Genomic DNA, 14,671 nt, shown 5'->3' on the forward strand with positions numbered 1-14,671 from the left:
ACCTTGGAAGGACCCTGGAAGAAGTTGAAGTTGTTATTATTATTATTATTATTATTATTATTATTATTATTAGCCACGCTGAAGCCCTAGTTGGAAAAGCAGGATGCTACAAGCCTAAGGGCTTCAAGAGGGAATGAGTTCGGAAAGGGAATAGAGAAATAATGAAAAAACTATATGAGAATAAAAAAAATTAAACTTAGGTGTAATCATGTTTAATAGAATAATATTTGCAACAAGTTTGCACTTCTTAAATTTCTCCGATTCAACCACTAGATTGGGGTAATCATTGCATAATCCGATCTCAGCTGGTGTAAAACTCCTAGAATATAGCCTTATGATGGAGAGGGCAAACCTGTTAGAATTATCTGTATACCTAGTATTAAGTATAGGATGGTACAATCCGGGAAGATCTAAATGCAAACATGGTCAGAATTATGAAAAATATTATGCAACATGCACAAAGAACTAACTGAACGACAATGCCTGGGATTAATATCAAGGTCAAGGATAAGGAATTTAGTCTACAAGTTTTTGTCCAAGAAAAGATGAGAGCGAGCAGCTGAAGACTAGACAGGAGAACAATACTCAAAACATTTAAAAAGAAAAGAAAAATTTCCTAAGGATAGATTGATAACCAAAAATCTGTGAAGACTTTATCAATATGCCAATTTTTTATAGTAATGGAATATGAAAGAGAATGGGTGTGTTTTTGAAAGTGAATTTTGCAATCAAGAATCACACCTTTGAATGTAGAGTAGTTTTATATAGATATATTGTCAATGCAAAGATGTGTATGTTGAGGAACCACTAACCTTGACGTACTAACAATATAGTTTTGAGTTTTGCTAAGGTTCAATTCAATCCCCCATAGTTTTCCCAATGCACTAATTTTAACTAGATCTCTATTTAGGAATTCAGCAATTACAGGTCTACATTCAGGAGATGGAATTTATGCAAAGTTGTATCATCTGCACGTGCAACAAGCTTGTTTCTTTTTTAGGCCAAACTACATATGTGTATATAGTATGAAAAGTAATGGATCGACAACACTCCCCTTAGGAACACCAGATATTACTTTCTTGTAGTTACTATGGTGCCCATCAACAACTACTCTTTGTGATCTATTCTTAAAATTCAGTAATGATGATAAGGAAAGATCCCCGTAATCCCATCTGTTTAAAGTTTTAAAGCAAGATGCTCATGATTTACACGGACAAAGGCGGCATTAAAATCAAGGCCAATCATGCGAACCTCCTGAACACAATTAAGGGATTTATGTACAGTATTGTACATTTTAAAAAGGTTATTACATACTTTAAGGCCTTTACGAAAGCCAAACTGCAAGCTAGGGAACGGTTGATTACCATCTGCTTGTCTATTGTGTATAGACATTTTGCGGAAAAAAAGAAACATTCAAAGATGACATGAGAGTTGAAGAAATTATTTGCTTTTCTGGTTCCATACTGCAGGGGAACCCTACTCTCTACGGGACAGGACCATCACCGCCATTTTATCGTATACTGTACATTCCAAGGAATTCAGTATTTCACACCTGTATATTGCTCATTTATTGTCAAATCTACATTATCGAAGCACTTAGAAGACTAGCAAGTCTTCAGTTTCCTCTTGTGAGTGCCTTAATATCTTCAGTCTTTTGGATCTCTAGTGGGAGCTCATTGTATAGTCTTTGGGCCGCATATTTGAAGGCACTAGAACCTACAGCAGACATATATCTTAGTTTCAATAATTTGAAACCATCTGTAGCTATCCTCGTATAAGCACGATTTATTGGCTACACAATATGTAACAATTCTCTTAGATATTTTGAACGTCTGATAACTTGATGGGTTATTGTACATATTTTAAACTCAATACTTCCTTTGACAGGCAGTCAGTGTAAATCAATTAGCATAGGAGTGATTCTTTATTGGGGTGGGACACCTTTTATCAGTCTTGCATATCTGTTTATTATGTTCTTAATTGCTTAAATTGCACTTTTGGTAGATTGTTACAGTAGTCAATCCTGGTAATAACACAGTTTATCACAAGTTTCTTTACAGAATGTTCATCAAGGTACTTCTTTATAAAAGGCATCTTTCTAAGATGATATCAAACAGTTTTTACTACAATATTTATTGTGGTATTGAAAGACTTGTGTCAGTCAAGAGTTACTCCTATATCTCGAACTTACCAGATATCGGGACAGAGTTGTTTTTTATGTTTGTTTGAATATCGCCCAAGTTTCTTAGGCGGTTCTTCTTTCCAACTACCATAGACTCAGTTTTATTTTCATTTGATTTTAGATGTTTGATTGTCATCCATTCCCCAACACTGGTAAGAATTTTTAGAGTTTCACCAGTGTCTTATGTATCATTTATTGAGGAGAAAAAATGTAGTATACTATAGATACAGAATAAGGTTGGACCTAGTACACTTCCCTGAAGTACCCCTCTGTTTAATGGTTCACGTGATGAATTAGATTTTCTAATTTACGCACAGTAGTTTCTGTCAATTAAGTAGTCTTTTAGGCGGCAATCAACAGGGCTTGACCCACCACAAGCACATTTACCCTATAGAGTAACAGTGCCAAATCTCCTAGTGTAACCTCTTCTTGGTAGCTTGTGAAAAATAACAGGTAACCTATGACCAAAGAAATCAGCGGTTTTTATAAAAACAAAAGAAAAATACCATTTGGGTCTACATCTCCAGAGGCACCAAGGTCCAGTAAAAGTGTTTTGATGTCACGGGACTCTAAGTTAAAGTAGTTCGTTTAGCTTCACGAAAACAGGAATGAGGAAGATTGAGTTTTTCCTTATCTGCTAAGTCCAACTTAGGGATGACGTGCATTAAAAGATTTTAGATGAAAGGTTGTGGAAGGGCAAGATGATCACGTGACAGCGAGGTCTAACCCTCCCCACTTCTGTCCGCCTCCCCACTTGCTGTCCGCCTCCTCGTAAGATGAAATTATTAGTTACGCCAGAAATTGCCTTGAGGGATTGGTGCGGAAGGACGAACTGCCAGACCAAAAAGGTCTTCTTTAAGTGGGAGTCAATAAGAAGTATGTATGGTAAAGGGAAGCAGAGTAGTGCCAGGGCAAGGTCGAGGCCAATTCTGACATTAGGGTTACCCCGCCTCCCCAGAGCCTCACGATTTTCCTTCCTTCTCGCTCCCAAACGTTCACTACATACTTTAGTGATCTTTAAAAAAAATCTAACAACAATGCCACTTTTCCTATTGTTTTTTCATGAATTAATGAGAGTACTGTTATAATGCAATTTAATTTCATTACTACATAAAACCTCAGTTTCATTTAACTGATGTTTATGTTTTGTAGTGGTAGCACTTCTAGATAATTTTACATGTGGTGGTATGCCAAAGAAATGCAGGGAGAATATCGAGTTTATGAGTAGAAGATTCATGATGATTTTGTGTTTGTATAATCCAGGGTCATATAAGTTATTCGTCTGAGGGCCACTCTTGAAAAAACAAAAATGCGTAAGGGCCACTTGTGTTTAATTACCTGTATGTGTGATGCGTACGTGTATGTGTGTTTATTTAGGTATATGTACCGTATATTACTCAGATTTTTGGCATAGGAAATTGACATGGATTTATTTCTGAAGACTAAAGAAATATGTTTTAAAGAAGACAAAACATGAGCTTAGATACGCGACAAATTTTAATTCAAACTAAGGTAAATATAGTGGTAGTGATGGTAATACCTTGATTTTATGATTATGTAAAACTCAGGGTGAATATTAGTTAGAGCACATATTAATTTGGGCTCAAGATTGATATCACTAATTGAGGATACTAGTATTGACTTTAGTAACTTCCTGAATGAAAATATGCTCTCAGAGAGCCAAGTTGAACCAAACATTGATGATACATCTGGCACATAATCAGAAATGTATGAATGTATGGGTAATCATATGAACAGCATATTTCTGTCCAATAGTCGATTTTCACATCTCGGTAGACATATTTAGTTTTCATTTCAAGTAACTTTACTTATTTTTCTCTAAAGGACCTCTTTAAAATCAAATACCAATGGGTTGGACGGTCCTGGGTCACTATAATCAAAAGAAATAAAGTGGACTAACATTAACTAAACATGAAAAAAAGGAAAAAGATAAAAAAAAAGAGTTGTCCTTGGTGTGAGCACTTAGCCCTGTTGCGTGACGTTCAATTTCGGAGAAAAACTTAATTTGCAACCTTTTCGCGGCGAGTCATTTTACGTTGCAGAATTATGGAATTTTAGTTTTTCATATTTAGCTTTTATTTGTTATAGTTTAAACTTAGAAATGTATTATTCTTACTTTTTTATAATGTTGATCTTTTAAAATTGATTGGGAAAGATTTCAGTGTAAATGATGTTTATACTTTGAATGTATTTTCATATAACTGTTTTAGGTCTACAAGAGACTCCTATACCTGTCCCTTCTGATAAAGATGGGTTAAACTGCTTAAATGTTTCACTTTTCTTACTTTGCAATTTGAGCTTGAAGAGATAAATGAAGAAATTAGTTGAGTCCGTTCGACCTCCCTACATCAGAATTCACTTTAGATATTATCGCCCATAGACTCAAAAGTTGCTTATTCACGCCACTTGTATTTAAGGTCATCATCAAGATAACCTCTTCTAGACAGAGTAGATTAAGTGTAGAAGCTAAAAGGTCACTGTGCACACGTGCTTCCCACATGTAAATGTAACTCGATCAGCCAAGCCCATAAACATTAGGTATTTTAAGTACTTTCGATTTCTGCTTGACAATCTCGCCTTGTAGTGGATCAAGTAGTATTCTACAGTAGATACCATAATAGTTAGGCAGAGTATCATCAACATGCAGTGTGCAGTGGTTACGCAGATTAAAGGAAATAGATTTTCCTTTACATCGGACACAAACACACACACACACACACACACACATATATATATATATATATATATATATATATATACATATATATATATATATATATATATTTAATTTTTTATGTGTTTTAACCTCTGAAATTAAAGTTGTTATATATTTGCCCATGGAATTCACTGAAGACAGTGTTGAATTCAAGGTCGGTTTATGTAACAAGGGAATATTAGAATAATTAAGAGGCAATTAGGTTTTTTCTCCCCTTGAATTTAGTTTTATGGGGATTCGCTTGAGGGGTTATAGATTAACATTTTTGTTGGCCTTATGGATTACTAAGAAAATTTAGCTGTGGCTAACTCCATCCTTTAATAATCTTTTATACATTTTACATAATTTGCAGATTTATTATTTATATCCATTTGTCTACTTTCTTTTCTTATGTTCGATCGTTGTATTTTTCATTGTTTTCAATGGTTAAATGCCTCCATAATTACTAAGTGAATCTGACGATTCAAATATATCCTAATTTCATGAGGTGTGCAATGTTTACTTGCTCCTCATATTAATGTTGACTGGCCATATTTGCTCAAATCATTCACTTCGTTTAACAATTCATCTTATTTAAAGTTGAAGTTTAATAGTATTGACGTTATCTTCTAAACATTTTCTTTATTTTTTTCGTATCCTTTTAACTGTTCTCTTGGTAATGAATCATGGTGTTGGTTCAATTATTGATTTTTCTTTAAGCCCATATAAGAGAATTTATTTGTGATTTTGTTATTATACATTGCTGAAAATATCGGTCAAATATTAAATATATATATTTTTTTATCACATATCAATAACCGATGATTATTTAATGTTTACTTTAATCATGATTGTTGTCTTTTTTTATTAATGGTATGGTTGATATTATTTGGGTGCTTTGATATTTTTATATTGTGTTTTAATGTCACCAGATTCTTTGTTTTAGTTTTCCATTTCTGTTCTTTCCCACAAGGATAATCAGTTTCAGTTTACGCTTGGTCACGGATATTTGGAATGGAATCTGGTTTCATTCTTAAGCTCTAAAGGTTTTTTGTATCAAAATTAACCTTGGCACCAAGGTTAAGCAAATAATACAAATGTATATTTGGGTTGTCCAAGTTAAAGCAGGATGGACGTCGGAAAGGGAATGCTTATCAATTGTAGCAACATTTTCTGTCTGCTTTTGAACGTGTTATATAATGTGACGGGCTTCTTTAGCGAAGCAGTTGATACGAGTAAATTTCAATAATCACGAGGGGGCCAGAATTTTATTTATTCCCGGTTAGGATGTGATGGATTGAACTATTATTTGGCTTGATCTGATTAGAACTGTGCGATTCAAAATACCAGTAAGGGGTTCAGTCTCTTTTACAGTTGGGATTGTCATAAGTCTGGAATGTTTTTTTGTGAGGAATGGTAGTTTAATATCTGTTATTTGTTTGAATATTTCACTATCAGAAGTTTTGCATGAGCTAAATTTGGCCAATGATTTATTATATTTTTCATTTGTCCATGTGTTTACGCTACAGAAATATCTCAAATCTTGAATGGTTGTTATTTATAGTTCATAGTGCTGTATGTGTACGTATATCTGTAATACATACATGCAAACATAAAAGTAATGGTGCCTGTATATTTTGTACTTTAGTTCATATACACGCACGACCTTGCTTAAACACACATGCTTATGTAAATTACACAATGGCTGATTTATGTCCTTATCTTTGAATAATAGAGAAAGAAGATGGGTGGCAATTAACCTCGAAGGAAACTAGGCTATAGCCATCCCTGACCTAAAAGAACGAATGGTTGTAAGACTTAGAAAACAACAGAAGCAGGAAGAGAATGTCAGAGCTTGCGTGTAAAGAAATAATCAGTTGTTGAGCCATGCTAAATATGTGACGAATATGACTAGATCGCCTAATTAGAGGAAGAGGAACTATACCCTTGATGTTAACGGAATTTGAAAAACCTGTACATCCAAATTATCGATCCAAGCGATACAAAACATTGAAACCTGGGGCACTGAAAAATTGTTAGTTATCTTTCTATAAGACATTGAAATGGACCACACGACTTTCACCAAAGTAACACCGCAAGGTTGGAGACAGTAGAGGATATTATTATTATTATTATTATTATTATTATTGTTACTTGCTAAGGATGCTATAAGCCCAGGGGCTCCAACAAGGAAAATAGCCCCGTGAGGAAAGGAAACAAAGGAAAATAAAATATTTTAAGAACAGTAAGAACATTAAAATACATATTCCATATATAAACTCTAAACATTTTAACGAAACAAGAGGAAGAGAAATTAGATAGAATTCTGTGCCCGACTGTACCCTCAAGCAAGAGAACCTTAACCCAAGACAATGGAAGAACGTGGTGCAAAGGCCATGGCACTACCCAAGACTAAAGAACAATGGTTTGATTTTGGAGTGTCTTAGAAGAGCTGCTTACCATATCTAAAGAGTCTTTCTACCCTTACCAAGAGGAAAGTAGTCACTGAACAATTATAGTGCAGAAGTTAACCCCTTGGGAGAGGAAGAATTATTTGGTAATGTCAATGTTGTCAGGTGTATGAGGACAGAGGAGAATCTGTAAAGAATATGCCAAACTATTCGGTGTATGTGCAGGCAAAAGGAAAGTGAACCGTGACCAGAGAGAAGGATCCAATATAGTACTGTCTGGTCAGTCAAAGGACCCCCATAACTCTCTAGCGGTAGTATCTCAACGGGTGGCTAAAAGAGCTAATCTGGATTCATTTCGAACGGTAGAGTAGAGCTTGGATGGTAAATGAAAAAGAAATGCTGATGTTCGCATCGACGGAAAATTATGAATAGAGGAAGAGGTAGGATGAGAGTGGTTGAAGCTGGTAAATTATTAAGATTATGGATGAAGTTACAAGGAATGATCAAAGTTCTTGCCTTATGGAAGCCCTATACCTGGATTGAAGTTATACTGTTGTGACGAAGAAAGAAGTACAGGTGTGAGAAGTTAGAATTATAAGAGGGCCTTATTTCCTCCACGACATGTACCAATAAACGTTTCTAATAAAAGAAGACGATTAATAGCATGATAAAGATTAAACGAAGTATCCGACAAAACCCAAAATTTAATTTCTTTAGATATTGTGAGCAATATAACGAGGGCCTGGTGACTTGTCAGTCTATAAAGATGGAGGAAGCTTAGGAGCGTAGAGATTATTGGGTAGGACATCGGACTAGAGAAGGTAGAGTAGGCGGATGAGGAACATAAAAATTGAAGCGTAATAAAAAAAGTTGATTGAAGATTGAAGACATAAACCAGAAAGAACTATTTGTAGACCCACCTGGACAAAAAGGTGAGTAAAGGGACTTGTGAAAGTTATTAAGAATTTTGTTAGTGAATCTGAGTTAGTTTTAATTGTAGATGCCATCAGGAATTATTATTCTCAAAGTACAAAAAATAGGAAGTACCTTTGAAAGTTAATAAAATATCTCCCTAGAAAGTTAGATAGCCAATTTTGTATTGCACCTTAACAATTTCAATATTGTTTTCATCCTTTTATGATTAATGATAATGAAGGTAACATCAGTAACTTACATTTTATCTAAAATGTGATTACGTTCACATTCTCTATGAATATATAAATTGTTGATTTTTTGTGGAAAGATGGTGTTATTTTTTTTTCAATTTCCATTGTTTTCCTTTTTCGTCGTTGTTATACTTTAATCTGCCTTCTTCTCGCTTCTTTGAGGTCTGCACGATGTTAGCTTGATCAACATTCTGTCACTAATAAAAACATTCAACATCCTCCTTTGTTCAAATACGACCTCGACTGTTTTGTCCCATTATATTCTACACGTTTGTAGACTCTCTCTCTCTCTCTCTCTCTCTCTCTCTCTCTCTCTCTCTCTCTCTCTCTCTCTCTCTCTCTCTCTCTCTCTCTCTCTCATTGTTACATCATAAAGGTGAGATTATTTCCTACTGAGGAGAGGAATGTATTTAGCTGAGGTGAAGACAACTCATAATCAAATCTCTCTAAGTTTAGTCTTCATCATCTCAAAGGTTTTATCTTGAGCTGAATTGATTTTTTTTGTATTAAAGTTTGAAGAAGGGGAAGTTCAAATTGTACCCTGGCTATCGTTAATTCTACATGCAATCCACCTGACATTTTCAACGGGATATGTTTTTTTTACCAATGGGCACAATATAGATCGATGAAATTAGAAAATAAAACGGCATATTGTCATTAAAATTGAATGTTGTTATTGTTTTTTTTTATGAATGACTTAGTGCAGGCTCGGTCCATTTTTGTAGATCGACATTGATTTTTTTTATGCAGCCATCTATAAGATATTTATTTTAGAGAACAGTTTCTGAGTCACCGGTTTTATTTTATCTAACAGGTAGCTATCTCCGGACTAATAATGTCTTGATTACGAGAGCTCAAATTATCACATGTCGGGTAAAAAAAATATATTTGTAGATTGATTGAGTTTAGCTAATGGAACAGTTATATAACCATGGTTATTGGGTTAGCTTAAGCAGTGGTATCAGCTACTAGACCGGTTTTGCTAATATCTAGGCATCATCGGTAATTACGATACTTCATCAAATACACCAGAGTGATTTATGCCGATACACTCATGATCAATCTCTTTCTTCTTGGGTATGATTATGGTAAGGTGTGATCCAAGAAGAATAAATTACCTAAAATAGTCAATGATATTACTGAAATATGTTTCGGTTTACACACACATATGTATGTATATGTGTGCTTGGGCTTGATCTTGCCAGCTGAGCGGCCTTGACCACGTGAAGTGCACAACAGGTGGTCTCTGTGATGGTAAACATCACATTCCTGCACGTATGGCTGTTTGCACTTAGTCACTGTGCATGTACACATTCAGTTCCCTCTCTCTAATCATTAAATTAAAGGATCCCCGAAATGTTGAAATATTTCTATTTCAGTTTTCTTGTACCCTTTATAGTATTGTTAATAAATGTAAATCGGTTATCACCTGTCTAAATAATCTGCCTATCTTTAACCAAAGTTTGACACATGAAAATTTCAAGAAACTACTCAGATACGAAGATTCATACGGTGAATGGTGTATATATATTTATATATATATATATATATATATATATATATATATATGTATGTATTTTGTATATATATATATATATACATTCATACATATATATATGCACACATTTTTTTTTCTTTTGGGCCAAGCTGAACGGCAATGCCAAGGCCTCGGTCTCTCACTGTCCCTCTGGTAAGGGAGAAAGGGAATAGTTATACCCGGGTGAGAGTGGGTATCCCGAAAGGTTGTGGTATAGGATAAGGGGAAGGGTTGAATTTCTGCGTGTGTATGCATATATATATATATATATATATATATATATATATATATATATATATATATATATATATATATTACTAGCTTTTCTACAACCCTAGTTGGATAAGCAGAATGCTTCAAGCTCTAGGGCTCCAACAAGGTAAAGCAGAATGCTATAATCTGTAAGGCTCCAACAAGGAAAGTAGTCCATTGAGGAAAGGAAATAAATAAACTATATATATGACAAGTGAAAGATAAAGAATGATAAGGTATTTTAAAATCAGTTTACGTTGATATAATTTTGTCGTAAATAAACTATGAAGAGAGAATTATCTCTATTTGTTCAACATAAAAACATTTGCAACAAATTTGAGCTTCTGGAGTTACACCGATTCAACTGTGAGATTAGGAAGATTATTCCATAATCTGGCCATAGCTAAGTATGAAACTTTTAGAATACTTTGCAGTAGTCAGCCTTATGATGGAGAAGGCAAGACTGTTAGAATTACCTAGTACTACGTACAGGAGGGATACAGTCTGGGAAGATGTGAATGCAAAAGATGATCAGAATAATGAAAAATCTTATGCAACATGAATAAAGAACTAACTAATATGCAGAGTAGGAATAAGACATTTAAGAGATCGTAAATTTTTGTCTAACAAATTATAATGATCGTCAGATGCTGAAAACGAGAAAGGAGAACATTTCTCAAAAAATGTAGAATGAACGAATTAAAAATGTTCTTCAGGATAGAGTGATCACCAAAAAGTTTAAGTCTCTAAAGCCATTTTTTTTTTTTTTGTAAAATTGAAGAATAAACATTTATCGCTCAAAATTAAATTTGCAATAAAAAATCACCCTCTTGCATTTTAATTGAATTGTATGCTGATAAAAAAAGCATTATTAATGTCGAGATCTAGACATTGAAGAGCCATCATTATGGTGTCCATCAACTACTATTTGCAATCTATTACTTACAAATTCAATAATGATGCTAAGAAAAAATCCACGCACTTGATTATCACGGTCAAGTACAGCACCAAAATCAAGGCCAATAATCGTACGGACTACATGACCACAAACAAGGGATTTTTGTACAGCATTGGAAATTATAAGAAGTGCATTATATGCTCCAAGGCCTTTGCAATATCCAAATTGCAAACTATGGAACATTTTACCTTCAGCATAACTATTTAGATGTTTTATAAAAAAGAAAAAAAAAAACTTTAGACAATAAGGGAGTTTTGGGAATTAGGCAGTAATCAGCAGGCTAGAACTACCATAAACACATTTAACTGATGAAGTAACATTATTAATTTAAGAACAAGTGTAAGAGGAACATCTTACTAACTTCCAAAATATAACATATAATTTAGGAGCTAAGAAACCAGTGTTCTTTATAAAAAAGAAACTGAAAAAAATATAATTTAGGTCTAAACCTCCATAAGCATAAAGGTCTATCAAGAGTTTTAATTTTACGGGACCGAAAACCTGAACACACACACATATATGCATATATATATATATATATATATATATATATATATATATATATATATATATATATTTATAAATATATATATATATATATACTGTATATATATATGTATATATATGTATATATATATATATATATATATATATATATATATATATATATATATACGTATATGTGTGGGTGGGTGTATTATGTATGTAGTTAGAACTTTCCAAGAATAACAGGTAGTCGCCAGTGAATTTTAGGCTTGAGGTTAATTAGATTTTTGGATTTGAAAAAAAATATCTTTATGGCTCTTTGGCTAATTGCAGATCCTTTTTATAGAATTGTCCAGGATCCAGATTCTTCTCTGGATCCTGGAATTGTCATTGGTTGCCACTGGCCACGGGAAATTGATGTCAGATTCCATGAAATATTATAAAAAGAATTGTTGGGATATTCCAATAGAGACGTTGATAGGAATTAATATTTTCCAATCTGAGGATGATGATGATACGGTCAGCTTTTTTTTCTTGCCAAGGGATGGCTAAAATAATAAATGCAGTATAGAAAAATAGACAAAGGTGAATCTCCTTGATGAATTGACTTATTGCTAGGATTGTAGGTTATTGGGTCGATATTGGGATATCAATTAAAAGAGAACATTGAGCTCAGATCAATCAAGCGTTGATATTTAATCTCGTTTGTAGTTGTTCCTGGTTATAAAGTTTTCGGTAGCACAGTTGATATTGTGTTGATTAGATTATAATTCTTTTGTTGATAGATCCCAACGAATATTATTATTATTTTTTTTTTTGCATCAAATTTACTATTATTATGAGACTTGTCAATGTTGCCTGTATTGCTGTTGAGAAAGAATTCAACGTCATTATAGTAATGGGATCATGAATGATCTGACCATTATTTCATAATGCAGTGTTCCCTATAGCCTTCACGATAGCATTTTTCGGGTGATGCCGACCATTACGTTTCATTTTTGTTACTCAGATTTTCAAGGAGTGCCATTACAAATGTCTCTTCCTAATGGTTATAGTCATTTTTAGGTTACGCATCCTAAAGCGTTGATTAGAAATAATGTAAATATGCTTGTTTGTATTACAAGAAGGGGAAACTATCTGGCCACCCAACCCAAGTTTATTATAGACAATGTAAATGAGCTGCATGTAAACCGAACTTTAAAAAAAGAGGATGCAATGGATTAGACTCCAAACCGAAGTTTTACACTCTGTGAAGTAGCTCTCTCTCTCTCTCTCTCTCTCTCTCTCTCTCTCTCTCTCTCTCTCTCTCTCTCTCTCTCTCTCTCTCTCATTGTACAATGTCGAAACCAATGTAAGATCTGATATAACTGCGTAAAGGGGATTCTATTTTCGTATTTAGTATTTGAGGAGGAGCCACGTAAAGCGGAACTGACGTATGTTCAACTGATGTAAATAGAGGTATTACTCTACGTAAAGTATTTATGTAGATATATGAATGAATATAAATATATATATATATATATATATATATATATATATATATATATATATATATAGATAGATAGATAGATAGATATATATATATATATATATATATATATATATATACAGTATATATATATATATATATATTAATAGATAGATAGATATATAGAGAGATAGATAATGATATGATTTAATAGTTTCGTTACCAACACATGTGATCTAGATACACTCTGGTGTGTATGTGTACATTATATATATATATATATATATATATATATATATATGTGTGTGTGTGTGTGTGCGCGTGTGTATGTATGTATGTATGTAAGTTAGTATGTATGTATAATATATATATATATATATATATATATATATATATATATATATATATATATATATATATTATGCGCACTCATATATATATACATATATATGTGTGTGTATAATTTATGCACATATGTGCATATATATATATATATATATATATATATATATATATATATATATATATATATGAATTATGGTAACGTAAGAAAAGATCACGATAGCAAGTCTTCACCCGAGGGACGTTATATACCATCCTAGTGGTGAGTGACTGGCTCCAGATTTACGAAGAAAAATATAAATAAGTACTAATTAGTACTCAAAAATGAAAGTACTAACTTCTTTGATAAAAAAATGATGATTATTCATTGCATTTTTTGTATAGTAGGAGAGAGAGAGAGAGAGAGAGAGAGAGAGAGAGAGAGAGAGAGAGAGAGAGAGAGAGAGAGAGAGAGAGAGAGAGAGAGAGAGAGTCTAATCGCCATCTCTTTACAAACCGAAATAAATTTGTATTGCTGAATAATAATTTGTCCATTTCTCTACCAACTATTTACAATAATTGGCATACTAGTACAACTAGATTTCATTTCTTATTTAGATGTCACTCCTGACTGAGGATGAAGAAACTTTGCACTTAATAGTGACATTGCTTTGCGCGTGCGCGCGTGTGATATATATATATATATATATATATATATATATATATATATATATATATATATATATATATATATATATATATATATATATATATATATATATATATATATATATAGTTCTTAGTAATCTGAGGAAATCCTCTATAATGAATGAAGGAAACACCCAGAATAGTATTCTAGTTGTTGTTGTTGTTGTTGTTGTATTTTTTTTTTTTTATGCCGTCCCAAAATGTAGTCGATGAAGAGAAACTTCAGTTTTGTCTCGAGATTTTGGAGTTATTTTGATAAGTTCCATTAAAAGGAGGTGGTCTTGCCATGAGATATTTTCTGTTAAAAAAGGGAGTGTTTTTGTGAACAACTAATTCTTTTATCCTATTATCTATTTTGTAGTTTTATTTTCTATTGATTGGATGTAATTTTTGCACAATGTTTTGTAAACTCATTTTTAGCAATTAAGTAGGGATCATTTTGCCATTTTATTTATATTTTTATTTG

At 32.9% G+C, this 14,671-nt stretch overlaps 1 protein-coding gene across 11 annotated transcripts in view; it reads left to right on the forward strand.

Moving 5' to 3' along the window:
- Window positions 1-14,671, forward strand: part of Btk (tyrosine-protein kinase Btk29A) — a 739,841-nt gene that overhangs the window by 627,092 nt on the left and 98,078 nt on the right. The gene's annotated exons all lie outside the window — the stretch shown is intronic.

The sequence above is a fragment of the Palaemon carinicauda genome, chromosome 2 (assembly GCF_036898095.1).
Source record: "Palaemon carinicauda isolate YSFRI2023 chromosome 2, ASM3689809v2, whole genome shotgun sequence".
Taxonomy (NCBI): domain Eukaryota; kingdom Metazoa; phylum Arthropoda; class Malacostraca; order Decapoda; family Palaemonidae; genus Palaemon; species Palaemon carinicauda.